Below are 6,342 nucleotides of genomic sequence, written 5' to 3'. Positions count from 1 at the left end.
TTTCACGTTATCTATCTCTTTTTATCTTTACTCTTTACAATAGTGAAATACTCTATTTGTAAGCAAAAATCAAAGTATGACATTATACTATTTATTGTGTTATAAGTTTTAATATTTTTTCTCCTACGTATTATTGACATGAAAACACATGTATACCTGTAGTTGTAAAAACAATCAATAGAATGAAACTATTTGCTACAAGTGTTATTTTATTTTATTTTTATTTTTTAATTAACAAAAAAAAATATGATTGATGATTTGTAAAAAGATGTTAGTTACTAAGAATTTTTCCATGTAAGAAATGAAAGTTAATCTTCACTCAGCATTCCATTGTTTAGCCAGAAACAACTTTCAGTGATAGGAAATAGTATAAAAAAAGCATTAGACGTTTAAGGTATTTTAGTTATTTGGAGTACATATTACAAGGAAGCACCCAGACTAAAATAGAACTAGATCTGCGTAATACAAAACCCAGGCAATCACTAGAAAGATCGCCCCTTGAATACTGTAACTCTTTGGGAAGTTGGTCTTATACTTTCTTAAAAAATGAAAGAATATTGCCCTGCTTCGGATCCTTTGAGTTTCCTGCTTTCTTGCTTCCTTTCCAGTAGCATTTGATGTAGTTGGTGGCTTCTTAGTTGCCGGCGCACTGGATATGCAACAAATTAAGTTAGTTGTCAATAACTGTCACACTTATTCGATTTGTCTACAAACATCAAGTTTTAAAATGTTATTGCTCGCTGAATGGGCAATCAGCTGGTAAGAATGAGCAGCAAACTGCTTACATCCTTGAATTGCTCATATCAAAGTACAAACTCATTTCAATATTATGAAATCAAGATTGTTCTGTCAAACCTTGAAGCAACTTCAAAAATGCCTTGCGAGTTGCAAAGCAAACCTAATGAAGAACCCTTTTATGCTTCAAATGACACCTTAACAAGGTGTCATGCGGCATTTGAAGTATTGTTGTTTCCAAAATTTCATTCATTCCGTTCAAATGTAAATATAACACTAACCTGTTGATAGCGTTGGTAGATGCTTTATAGTCAGCTTTCTTTGCTGCACCTGTATCAGCTTTCTTTGCTGCATCTGTATCAGCTTTCTTTGGCTCTGTCTCCTCCCCCTCCCAGACTACTTCAGTTACTGAAGAATAAACATAACTCAGACAAACAAGAATATACAATACAAAAGAACTTATGGTGAAAGAAGATTTTGATGAGGATCACCCAAAATCATGCATATATAAGTGAAATTTTGTTAAAGAACTATAGGTTCAAAACATAGATGCAAAATTAACGTGTTATAGTCATACATAAAGTTTAACTTGTATGCTATAAAGGAAAAAAGAACCTGGTGATTTATAAAATGCATTTAAGAGTACCTTCTCTCCCTTTTTCATCAATCCTGGTCTTCATCACTTTTCTCCTCTTAGGTGAACCTGGAGATACCTTTTTTACACTATCCTTATTTACAGAAATTTCGGGAGCACTACTCTGCAGCTTTTCAGTAGATGATTTCCATTACTTGTGCACTTGGTCATAATTGATAAATCTTCTCTTGGTGGCTGGAAAACTTTTTTCTCAGTTGCTTTCTCTTCCTTAACCAATGGTTTATGTTCTACCTGCAAATCAAAATTCAAAGTGGTTTTCTCTAATGACTTTTTATCATTTTGTCTGGAATCTTGAGGTGACTGTTTCTTAGGGACATCTGGTGACGCTAAACTGATGATATCTTCATCTTCATCTGAGAAATCAAAGACAACCCTCCTTTTCCTATTGGATGATCTTCTTAAGATGACACCTTGATTGTCATCATCACCACTGTCACAATCTACTGCTTCATGAGCACAAGTTTGGGCATTTTCAGTGGCTTCTGAAATATTTCATTACATGTCAGTAAAAATTGGACATGCAATGTTACAAAACTAATGCTACTATAATTATAATCTTTAGAACAATCTGGAAATCTAAAACATAAGAATATTCAATAAACTGGAATAGAATCTAACCAGCGGGATTGGAAATCAGGTTACTATTTTCTGCTGGCACTGAGCAAGGCTTGGGTTTTGTAGATGGACGACCCCAAAAGCTGGCCAACGAACCTCCAGTAGAAGAGCTACTTTTATCAGCCTGTCCTTTCTTTTTGCCTGTGGGCACTGGAAGGGACTTTTCTTTCTCTGCAGTAGGTTTATTGATGTTATCATGAAATCCTGTATTTCCTGTACCATTGTTTTCAGTCTTGACATCTTTCACCACATTCTGTAATTTGTGGTCAACATTAGCAACAGAACTGTGTGTTGTGTTCTCTGGAGGTTGGTGAACAATGTTACTCTTTGTTGGTCCCAAGCCTGCTAAAGGTTTTATTTGTGGAGTGGCAGAAACTGCCGGTTGGCCCTCCACGTTCCTTCTTACAAAAGAATTAGAGATCCCACAGAACCTGAGAAATAATTGAAAACATCATATCTCAAATAAAGACTAGTATATGACAAGAACACGTGCACATCACATCATTCCATCATTTAACCTTTCCTTGCAAACAAGAAATCAAAATCATATTATATACATTCTACATTTCTCATAGGAGAAGAAAATAGCACAAGGGGTGGGGAACGTATATACAAGCAAACCTGAACTATACACAAAGCAATGGAAAGACTTAATGCTGAACTTTCTTTATAAACACTAAAATTTTCACTCTTGTCGTTCCAATAGTTGAGAGCATATTCTAAATGCAGAACATAGAAGGATCTTAGTTTGGTTTCATGCATTGTAACTAATTGAACTTTTTTTGGTAATTTATGAAAAAAACTATTATTTGGGAGAGAAATGACAATGTTTGGAGCAAGTATAATAGCAATTAATTTGTCACAGCGAACTATTTGAGTCAAGATATCATTGGAAAGTTATTATAGTCACATACAAAGTTGCTTAATTTTTAATCATCTTTCTTCGTAAATGTAAACTGTATATATTTATTCTGATATACATAAAGAAATATGCACGACACTGTATTCCCACTTAAGCAATTCACAGAAACCTTTCATGAAAAAATCTGGTCTCATGTCAAGTGTACAAAAAAGACAACTGTTGTAATTTTCACTAGCAAAGAGAACCAAAAAGAAAATATGCCAGTTCCATATGACTAGCACCAAGTCTGATAGCATAATTATGATAAAGCAATCAGACTAGTTCACAAAGAATGCATTTCTACTAGCATCGAGACTTGCTTGAGGGACAACTAAATGCATATATACTAATACTATATTACATGTTCATTACCAAAAAGAAAAAACCAAAAATACCATAAACATATTATTCTGAAGGTATGGAACCTACCTATTGTCTCTCAAACAATTATTAGCCGAGGGAGGCTGCTTGAAGAGCTCTTCTGCTTGAATGAATTCTGCATTCCAAAGCACAGCTGGATCCTTTGGAATGCTAGCTTGCACACTATATACCTGGACCGAGCAATGCCCATCAAACTCCTGTTGTGCTTCTGCATAAAAGGTGGGATTTAGTTTCATGTAACTCCTACTTCCTAATGTTTTTCACAAGTGACAGGAAATGTTTTCTCAAAACTCTTTCACTAACTATGTTTGTAAAAATGTTAACTGAACAGCTCAAGCGAGTTTCCTAATAAGCAGTTCTTCAAAAAGAGACGAAATTGACCATACCCAACTGGTGGGTAAGAGAAACACCAAATTGATTTGTGTCCTGGTTTCAACTAAGAGAATTAATAAACAAAAATTACTTCAGATTCTGTAGAAAAAAAGACGCTAAAGGACAATCAACACTCACTTGAAAAACTAAACCCATCCGTTTATGTTTGATTTTATCCCAACCCTAAAAGCTCATCACTCAAACCAAACAAACAAGCATAAACTAAACAGAAACATACTATGAATAAAACACACCAGGTTTGTCCAAAAAGAATTTATGATATGGAACTAGAAAATGATATCAAATCAAATCAAAATATCTAACAGGAAATGGTTAAAAAAAAATTACCATCAAGGGAAAGTCATATCATTTTGTAAATTTATAATCTATGTAGCACCATCACTTCAAATTTAAGAGATGTCCAGTATGAATACGACACCAACACGTATGATTTACAGTTAATCACTCTTATTTACTCAAATTGTTATCGGTGTATGTTTCGTATCCGTGTCTAACTTTCACATTGCATAATTGCCACTACTACTATAGTTATTATACTTAGAGAAATATCATAGTACCTGCAAGTTTTGGCTCAGCAACAAGCCTTATGTGGTAGCTAGGATGAGTACTCTTTAACCAGCCAGACAAAGCATACACCACTTCCAACCCACCCTCATGTTTTTCAACAAATTCCTGAAGCAACCTAAATGTAACAAAATTTTCAACTCTTCACATACTAATACAATAGTAAAAAAAACATCAATTTTACAAAACAGTTTTTTACCCATTTCAGAAAATAAAAAACCCTACCTCTTTGCTTCATCAGATGATATCAGATAACTGCGACTAAGCCACTTGTATGAAACCTGAAAGACAACCCACGAGGTTAGAAATCAAAATATTTTTTATGAAAGGAAAGAAATTTGGGGTAAAAGAATGGAAATTTGATGAAAATACTTCAGAATTGAAATCTAGAAGGGGCAAAAAAACAGATTTGATCGGAGATAGAGAGAAAAATACCACTTGAAGTTGATCTGAGACGAGAGATTCAATCTCATGAATCAAAGATAGGGTTTCGGTTTGCGACATCGGAAGAGAATGACGGCAAAAGGAGAGTCTAGTGGGGTTTCTTATTTCTTTGGCTTCGTTTTCCCGCCAATATATTGTGGAATGGAATCAAAAAGAGAGGATTGTGTTTTTATTTTATTTGGGCAACCATGATTATTCCATTTCTATTTGGATAAATACATGCAATTGTAAATTTTAATATAATCATACTAATAATACTGATATCATTATTTAATAGGATTTGAATTTGATTTCAATGATTAATTGTCTAATTAAAAAAAAATTATTCAATTTTTGCCATAGAATTTTTTCATTATTCATGTTGTATTGGATATTAAATATAAATATTTTGTGTTATTGTGTGAATTTATGAGATGAATCATGTAAGCATGTGATGTATATTGTCGTTGTAATTTGTTGGTGTGATGCTTTCATCTCTTGGTCTTCTTACTATACGCTCTTTAAGTGAATGGAATGAATTATACTAATAAATACACTAATATGTTAATGTAAGGTGAAGTTTATGCATATGGCGAGCAGGTAAACTGATTGGACGATCATATATAAGGTGAACTCATTTATATAGTGATCGACTTGTATATGCTTCATAAAGTTATTATTTTTTACTAAAGTAATATGCGAGGTCATTAATGCCTAAGTATGAATTTGTCATTGTACCTGATTTTGGGATAGGTGACACTTATATGGTTTGAATATGCTTCATATATAGTTTAGAATGGTGTGAGCATGTTGTTCCTTCTTAATATTTGATTAATAGACATGTTGGTTCTTCTTATTAATATCTGGTTTGTGTCTGATTTTGGGATAAGTGGTGACACTTATTGGCATTATTATCTTCCTTCTTATGACTCTCTGACTCATAAAAAAATGGCGACCTCCTTTCTCTTCAAATTTATATGGCCTTTGACAGTGACAATCTTCTACCTTCTTAGACTCCTCCCATATTTTGTGTTCCTTTTTTTGATGTAAATTTAGAAATACCAAAAATCGTGACTTGCATGCTTCAAGGGCATCTTCAATAATGGAAAAGACGTCCCGTTATGTATGGTACTTCATTTTCAAGTGGATTTTCAAAGATACAACTCTAAGGGTGGCTAACGTTAGCCTCCCAAATACTCATTTGTATATCAACTTACAGTTGACCACCAAGAATTGAGGTTTCACGGTTTTATGATTCCTTCCGTCTAAAAGACAAAATTATTTTCATGTACTAAAAAGTTTGGAGGTTGATACATTGAACTCTTGAAGTTTGCTCCCTTTATAGGGTAACAAATCATCATGAGTTAGATGCAGAACATCAAAAAGTAGGGATACATGATGTCGAATTAACTGCATTCGTCAACTAAAACTCGACAAACATCATAATTTTCCATCACGACCCTCACTAGGAGTGTGAACATGATATTTTAGGTTTCTACTGATAAGCTCGTCATCATAAAACGATATTTAAGGCCTGTTTTTTTTTTTGTCTAGGGTCATGATTCCCTACTTGTACCATCATCTCACGTAGTTTCTTTTCACTAAATTGCATGAGGCTCCCTTAGAATTGGGAAAACCTCGCAACACTACCTATGTCGTATCTGTTAAACTCCAT

General features: G+C 33.7%; 1 pseudogene; it reads right to left on the bottom strand.

Annotated features, from left to right (window-relative positions):
• Nucleotides 1-295: 295 nt before the first annotated feature.
• Nucleotides 296-4,864, bottom strand: LOC127115119 (uncharacterized; annotated as a pseudogene).
• Nucleotides 4,865-6,342: the final 1,478 nt, after the last annotated feature.

This window comes from Lathyrus oleraceus, unplaced genomic scaffold (genome assembly GCF_024323335.1).
Source record: "Lathyrus oleraceus cultivar Zhongwan6 unplaced genomic scaffold, CAAS_Psat_ZW6_1.0 chrUn1124, whole genome shotgun sequence".
NCBI lineage: Eukaryota > Viridiplantae > Streptophyta > Magnoliopsida > Fabales > Fabaceae > Lathyrus > Lathyrus oleraceus.
This window is presented reverse-complemented; position numbering and strand designations above follow the sequence as displayed.